Source organism: Schistocerca americana, chromosome 7 (genome assembly GCF_021461395.2).
Source record: "Schistocerca americana isolate TAMUIC-IGC-003095 chromosome 7, iqSchAmer2.1, whole genome shotgun sequence".
In the NCBI taxonomy this organism is placed as follows: domain Eukaryota; kingdom Metazoa; phylum Arthropoda; class Insecta; order Orthoptera; family Acrididae; genus Schistocerca; species Schistocerca americana.
Window position 1 is genome coordinate 100302436 of NC_060125.1, and position 8863 is coordinate 100311298.

At 47.3% G+C, this 8863-nt stretch overlaps 1 pseudogene; it reads left to right on the plus strand.

The window, feature by feature from the left end:
- The first annotated feature begins 7392 nt into the window (after positions 1-7392).
- On the plus strand, positions 7393-7510 carry LOC124623301 (annotated as a pseudogene).
- Positions 7511-8863: the final 1353 nt, after the last annotated feature.

Consider the following 8863-nt stretch of genomic DNA (forward strand, 5'->3'; position numbering starts at 1 on the left):
ATCGAACCCGGGAACCCGGGCGTGGAAAGCGAGAACGCTACCGCACGACCACGAGATGCGGGCAGTTACTATGTCTTCTGAACGGATAATGTTGTGACTCATGTACCGTCAAGAGCGACGTTCATCATTAATGGATTAAAGTTATGTATCAAACTAATTACGTCCGCCTTCTGAATTCTCATTCCTCGTCATTTTCCAGACCTTACATCAGTATAATTCTTCCCTCCTGCGTGAGCTAAAACGCGTGCATTTCGGCCTTCAATCGTAACACGGTGTTGGTTCTTCTGCCAACACAACACTCCGCAATGCCAGAGAATTCATTTTGCCTCTTTTCTATTAGAAACAAAAACAAAAAATGAACTCTGTTTGTAATGAAATATCGAAAAAATTTCCTTTCCGGGTATTTGTGAAAACACGCTAGAAATTATGGTACAGTTTCACAAAGAAATATTCATAACATACAAAAGTATAAGTACAGCATCAGAACTAAGAAATGTGGTTATATGAGTGCATGGTGTCTGTCCTTTCTGACGTTTCCGAAAGAACAGACACTACGTATTTATGTAATTGAGTCTCCACGATGGGCTACGAATCCATCGTTTTCAGTGCGAATACGCAATCACGTTCGATGTCCTACGGGAATCGAAGTGTAGCGAGCGCGGGAGAAATGTATGGCGATTGCGGACAGGTGGCGCTAAGCGGGAATGTGGGTAGGCCGAGGGCGTGCCGATATAGTCCGGGCAGCTGCGGTGGACACTGTGTGCGGGTGGCGCATTGGATAACGCAGCCGCCCACTGAGCAGGAAGTTCCGGGTGCGCGTACGGGCCCCGGTCCGGCTGCTGATTCCGCATGAAGTTCCGATGCAGCTGACACCGTGTGTTCCTTCCCTTTCCTTTCATTTCTCCCCTTCCGCCTTCAATTTACACAATAAGAAACATCATTCCGGACAGTTCCTGTACGCTAGACGCAGCAGCTTCGCGATCTTGTAACCATCTCCACGGCGACAACGCCTCTTCGTAGCTCTGTTGATGGCCGCTGTTTTCGCCTACAGCCCCCTCTTCGCTTCGCAGTTGGCTCAAAAATGGTTCAAATGGCTCTGAGCACTATGGGACTTAACATCTGTGGTCATCAGTCCCCCTAGAACGTAGAACTACTTAAACCTAACTAACCTAAGGACATCACACACATCCATGCCCGAGGGAGGATTCGAACCTGCGACCGTAGCGGTCACGCTGTTCCAGACTGAAGCGCCTATAACCGCACGGCCACACCGGCCGGCGCTTCGCAGTTGAAAGGTGTCAAAAGCACTGCCAGGTGTCACGGATTTTCTTACTCTGACTCAACTGTACTAGTGTCCAAGTACTAAAGAATGAATGTATTAAAAACTTCGTGCATGAGGCGGTAATCTTTCATGCACCTCAGTGTTTATGACTGTTGAACGATGAGTTGTACATTCAGAGGCATATGTGCATACTGTTTGCGAAATATGCTGCTAAGGAGGTACAGCGGCATTTATGGATATTGTCCGCAAAATAGGCTGAGGGCAGATTAAGCAGAAAAGAAGTAATAAATTTAAACGTCATGCACAATGCGGCAGCTTTTCACACAGCTCAGTGTTTATGACGTCATATCTCCTGAACTTTGTGTGATACCGAGATACACGTTGGTACATGCATTTAGTGACATATCTGGATACTGTCCGCGATATTTATTGTGAATACACTTAGTACCAGTCAGTTCCACAAGAAACTATAAGAAATAAAAAGACTCTGTTATAAATATATGTTACACGAAAATACATGTTATTACTAATTGCACAATTACCGCCGGCCGCGGTGGTCTAGCGGTTCTAGGCGCTCAGTCCGGAGCCGCGCGACTGCTACGGTCGCAGGTTCGAATCCTGCCTCGGGCATGGATGTGTGTGATGTCCTTAGGTTAGTTAGGTTTAACTAGTTCTAAGTTCTAGGGGACTAATGACCTCAGCAGTTGAGTCCCATAGTGCTCAGAGCCATTTGAACCATTTTTTTTTGTGTGATGTCCTTAGGTTAGTTAGGTTTAAGTAGTTCTAAGTTCTAGGGGACTGATGACCATAGATGTTAAGTCCCATAGCGCTCAGAGTCATTTTGCACAATTACCTAATAGTTAAACCAATCGCCGCCATTATCGGTTATATCTTGGCATTTTATCCCTCTTTACGGTAAATCATCCACTTTTCGAACCTCTAAATGTTGTTTGACCCACTTCGCAACGAATGTCTTTGACATTCTAAGATTATTACCAGCAATGCTATATGAAAGTTTTGGTCTCTTTGGGAGATTTACAAGGAACACTGCCTCGTGACGCTTCACATATTTTGCACTCATTTTGAACTGCAGTCGACAAAACAAAACATTCAACTCTCACACTGTGAATCTATACACTGTGCAAAAGCGCAGCGGACGTTACATTTAAAATTATGGCGTACACTTTCTTGTGGAACTGACTGTAATACTTTTAAACCGTATGCATGATGCGGCAATCTTTCACACATCTCATTGTTCATGAAGCAATGTCTCCTGAACTGTATAAGGTAGCTGGTTCTCATTCCCACAATGATTGTTGCCTGCCAGTATAGAGGATACATGTACCAAGTTTGGTTGAAATTGCTCCAGTGGCTGAGGAGGGGATCTGGAACACATACATACATACATACATACACACACACACACACACACACACACACGCACACACACACACACACACACACACACACATTTTATAATATGTACGGATTGTGATTTGTTCTCGTGGGGAATTTCAAATATTCCATGGCGATTCGGATTTTTTCTTTTTTCATTGAATGTTCTTCCACAAGTGAAGTGAAATACCTGAAAACGAAAAATTATTTAGGTTTTACAATAACAGAACGAAGCTGATTCCGACAATACACATAAATAAGAAGATAAGTTGATGAAGCGATTTTCATTTAACAACGCTTTAGGTGAAAAGGTCAGCGCTAATGAAGGGCAAAAATGCAGATGTTTTTGAAGTTATCAGTTACATAAAAAGAGATCATACTGGATGAGGCATACCGGCTCTGTTTATTCTCTTATAAAATTGTTTGATGTGTTTGTATGTTATTTTTCCACTAGCAAATAAACGTCGATGTTTTGAAATGTTGTTTCGCTCCGCCACACAATAGTGATTAAGGACATACGTTACGGAGTTCGCTTTGGACATTAATAAATTTTATCGTCGTTAGTTTTTCAATTCTGATACTATAATCCGACTTTTTGCAAGGATGATAACTCATGACTTCACTTTCACTGTTCGGTCCTGGCTTAGAGAGTTGACGTGACTCCGCAGCTCGTGGTCGTGCGGTAGCGTTCTCGCTTCCCACGCCCGGTTTCCCGGGTTCGATTCCCGGCGGGGTCAGGGATTTTCTCTGCCTCGTGATGACTGGGTGTTGTGTGCTGTCCTTAGGTTAGTTAGGTTTAAGTAGTTCTAAGTTCTAGGGGACTGATGGCCTCAGAAGTTAAGTCCCATATTGCTCAGAGCCATTTGAACCATGGCGTCGCGTGTTCCCGAAACACGTTGTACGTCATAATCTCCGTACGGATATCCGGACACAGTTGTACTATGGTTTTTCAACAGATACACCAAATATTGTTAATTACTTAATAATACAGAAAGTAAAATATTCTCCAACATAGGCGGTGAACAAATCGTCCAGGCGAAAAGGTTATGACTGTTCTTCTAGTTCCTTCCTTTCTCTGTTAGTTACAGCTCAGTCGCAGACTTCTAAACTGAAACGTATGACGTATTGTGCTTCCATACACTTCCTCTCTTTCGGCGTAGTAACTTTTGTCCGTGTGTCACAGACTGTTGTATATTAGGAATAGAATTTAATTGTTTTGTGAAGGCAGGATTAGCAACAAATACTGTCTAATTAACGGCCGTCTTAACCGAACGTGTGTGAGCTGATGCAGCTCTGAATGAAACACCGTATCAAGCGAGCTGGATCTCCAAGTTCATTTTTACGTTTCGTAACGTGCACTGCATTATTGGCAGCCAATCTTCGCTCGAGGCAGGCATTTTATCAACACCGTACTGGATGTTACTATAATATTTTTAAATACGGAAGCACTTGTATTTAAGAACGTCATCTGCGAAAAGCCTATGATCTGCATCTAATACGAGCCGATAAGTCTTTAATATATACCGCATACACAGTAGTAAGCCAACCACAGATTCCAGGACACATCCAATAGTACGCGTTTGGCTGTAGGTGGCTCTTCGTCCAGAACAGATTTGTGTTCTATCAATCACGAAGACCACAGTGTAGCCCGACACTTATATGCTTGTATTTTCTTTAGTCATAGGTGAGACAATGAATTGAAAGCTTTCTGAGTCCCTATAAATACAATGTGGAGTACCAACGAAGAAAAGAGGGTACTCACTCCATTTAATAAACACCTTAAGCAGTCTAACCAAAAGTATAAATGGAAAGATATAAAGATATAAATGGAAATAGTGGAGCACCTTTCATCACTAACGGAGTTCACAAAGGGTAAAGCATTTTGCCCAAGCTTTGTGATAGACGATGTGTGAATGGAAAACTAAGTTTCGTGCAGGTATTAGAATAGACGATGAGGCTACACTCAATTCCGTTTTCTATTCAGATGACGTCACAATTTTAAGAAAGTAAGAGAATGGCCTGCAAAACGGAATTTACCCATGTCACAAACAAAACAAAAACAACAGGTTTTATAGGATGTGTTGCGCTACCACATCTAAACTGAAAAAAAAATGGCTCTGAGCACTATGGGACTTAACATCTATGGTCATCAGTCCCCTAGAACTTAGAACTACTTAAACCTAACTAACCTAAGGACAGCACACAACACCCAGTCATCACGAGGCAGAGAAAATCCCTGACCCCGCCGGGAATCGAACCCGGGAACTCGGGCGTGGGTAGCGAGAACGCTACCGCACGACCACGAGCTGCGGACTATCTAAACTGACTGTAACAGTTTTCGTGTTCAAGGCGGCTTCACTGGAAAGAGCTTGCCCCACTAGCGGGTGAGATAAATATTGATAGCCCATCGGGGTCTCATGTTATTAATCTACCCAGTATCAGGCCGTGGGAAGACATGCTTGCAGGAAGCGACTGATTTGAATGGATACTGAGGGAAGCTAGTAGGAATAGTAACATAAATAAAGGATTTAGAACTTGACACAAGGAGATATAATCTGAAATCAACACAGAACAACGTACTATTAACCAATGGCAGCCTGTACTGACGTAGACACATTCACAGAATGTTATATAGAGATAGCATTCACCTACAGGAAAATACACTCCTGGAAATTGAAATAAGAACACCGTGAATTCATTGTCCCAGGAAGGGGAAACTTTATTGACACATTCCTGGGGTCAGATACATCACATGATCACACTGACAGAACCACAGGCACATAGACACAGGCAACAGAGCATGCACAATGTCGGCACTAGTACAGTGTATATCCACCTTTCGCAGCAATGCAGGCTGCTATTCTCCCATGGAGACGATCGTAGAGATGCTGGATGTAGTCCTGTGGAACGGCTTGCCATGCCATTTCCACCTGGCGCCTCAGTTGGACCAGCGTTCGTGCTGGACGTGCAGACCGCGTGAGACGACGCTTCATCCAGTCCCAAACATGCTCAATGGGGGACAGATCCGGAGATCTTGCTGGCCAGGGTAGTTGACTTACACCTTCTAGAGCACGTTGGGTGGCACGGGATACATGCGGACGTGCATTGTCCTGTTGGAACAGCAAGTTCCCTTGCCGGTCTAGGAATGGTAGAACGATGGGCTCGATGACGGTTTGGATGTACCGTGCACTATTCAGTGTCCCCTCGACGATAACCAGTGGTGTACGGCCAGTGTAGGAGATCGCTCCCCACACCATGACGCCGGGTGTTGGCCCTGTGTGCCTCGGTCGTATGCAGTCCTGATTGTGGCGCTCACCTGCACGGCGCCAAACACGCATACGACCATCATTGGCACCAAGGCAGAAGCGACTCTCATCGCTGAAGACGACACGTCTCCATTCGTCCCTCCATTCACGCCTGTCGCGACACCACTGGAGGCGGGCTGCACGATGTTGGGGCGTGAGCGGAAGACGGCCTAACGGTGTGCCGGACCGTAGCCCAGCTTCATGGAGACGGTTGCGAATGGTCCTCGCCGATCCCCCAGGAGCAACAGTGTCCCTAATTTGCTGGGAAGTGGCGGTGCGGTCCCCTACGGCACTGCGTAGGATCCTACGGTCTTGGCGTGCATCCGTGCGTCGCTGCGGTCCTGTCCCAGGTCGACGGGCACGTGCACCTTCCGCCGACCACTGGCGACAACATCGATGTACTGTGGAGACCTCACGCCCCACGTGTTGAGCAATTCGGCGGTACGTCCACCCGGCCTCCCGCATGCCCACTATACGCCCTCGCTCAAAGTCCGTCAACTGCACATACCGTTCACGTCCACGCTGTCGCGGCATGCTACCAGTGTTAAAGACTGCGATGGAGCTCCGTATGCCACGGCAAACTGGCTGACACTGACGGCGGCGGTGCACAAATGCTGCGCAGCTAGCGCCATTCGACGGCCAACACCGCGGTTCCTGGTGTGTCCGCTGTGCCGTGCGTGTGATCGTTGCTTGTACAGCCCTCTCGCAGTGTCCGGAGCAAGTATGGTGGGTCTGACACACCGGTGTCAATGTGTTCTTTTTTCCATTTCCAGGAGTGTACATTGAACTGAGAGCACTTCGAAGTGAGAATTCTGAACGGTAAGAAGTAATTTTCGGCAACAGAGAGGGGGTGGGGGACGGTGGCAGAGTTCGGTGAACTTTACCACGTGTTTGCTGCTGCTGCTCTCCCGTAATACCGCCAAATACTCGCGATTGCCAAACGACCGAAACGGCGACCGAAAAACCCAGCACTGTTATTAGACTGTGCACAAAGTCACGAACCGCTAAGCTTTACCGTCGCATCACAGAACGCACCTATGGACAATAGGCGGTCGCGGGTGAGACGGCAGCTAGTGGACCTTCCAAGACGACGTTCCAGAATGGGCTGGAGCGCCGATGCTCGCTGGTTTTGTTGGTTCGCCAGCACCTCACACTACTGTGTGTACGGCTGCAAAAAGTAGTTCTGGTACCAACTTGCTGCAACTAGCCGTCGCCCACTGGGCCATAGACCTGCCTCTTCCTATACGCTTCAGAAGTTTCCTAGCCTGGAGCAACGTCGGACGTTGCAACGGCGGGATGTTCTGAGTTCGTGCGCGCCTCAAGACGAAGAAGGCACTCAGGTTAAAACTTAGTCTTTTTATCGGCAGCCGTCATTTTGAGTAATTTATTACTTCCTCTCAAAATGAAGGGGGCAACGGCCTTGCCGCAGTGGATACACCGGTTCCCGTGAGATCACCAAAGTTAAGCGCTGTCGGGCGTGGTCGGCACTTGGATGGGTGACCATACAGGTCGCCATGCGCTGTTGCCATTTTTCGGGGTGCACTCAGCCTCGTGATGCCAATTGAGGAGCTACTCGACCGAAAAGTAGCGGCTTCGGTCAAGAATACCATCATAACGACCGGGAGAGCGGTGTGCTGACCACACGGCCCTCCACTGAGGATGACAAGGCGGTCGGATGGTCCCGGTAGGCCACTCGTGGCCTGAAGACGGAGTGCTCTCAAAATCAAGACAACCGAGATTCCGGTTCCTCTGTGCGTAGGGAATTATTATTACAAGGTTTCTTTCGTTTCTGTAATTATTTACACTGAAGAGCCACAGAAATTGGTACACCTGCCTAATATCGTGTAGGGCCCCGCGAGCACGCACAAGTATCGCAACACAACGGGGCATTGACTCGACTAATGTCTGTAGTAGTGCTGGACAGAAATGACGCCATGAATTCTGCAGGGCTCTCCACACATCAGTAATGGTACGAAGGGGTGGACATCTCTTGAACAGCACGTTGCAAGGTAGTTTGGTGGCCAAAGGAAGTGTTTTAACTCAGAAGAGTGTTCCTGTAGCAATTGTGAACGTGTGGGGTGTCGCATTGTTCTGCTGGAATTGCCCAAGTCCGTCGGAATGTAGAATAGACATGAATGGATGCAGATTATCAGACAGGATGCTTACGTTCATGTCACCTGTCAGAGTCGTAGTTAGACGTATCAGGGATCCCATATCACTCCAACTGCACACGTCCCACACCATTACAGCTTGAACAGTCCCCTGCTTACATGCAGGGTCCATGGATTCATGAGGTTTCCACAGGAGAACACCTCCATCCACTCTATACAATTTGAAAGGAGATTCGTCCGACCAGGCAACATGTTTCCAGCCGTCAACAGTCCAACGTGAGTGTTGACGGGCGCAGGCGAGGCGTAAAGCTTTGTGTCGTGCAGTCATTAAGGGTACACCAGTGGGCCTTCGGCTCTGAAAGCCCATATCGATGATGTTTCGTTGAATGATTCGCACGCTGAAACTTGTTGACAGCCCACCACGGGGAAATCTGCAGAAATTTGCGGAAGGGTTGCACCTCTGTCACGTTGAACGGTTCTCTTCAGTCGTCGTTGGTCCCGTCCGTGCAGGTTGTTTCTCCGGCAGCAGCGATGTCGGAGATTTTATGTCTTACCAGATCTCTGATATTCGCGGTACACTCGTGAAGTGGTCGTACGGGAAAATCCCCACTTCATCGCTACCTTGGAGATGCTGTGTCCCATCGCTCGTGCGCCGACTATAACACCACGTTCCAACTCACTTAAATCTTGATAACCTGCCATTGTAGTAGTAATAACCCATCTAACAACTGCGCCACACACCTGTTGTCTCATTTAGGCGTTGCCGACCG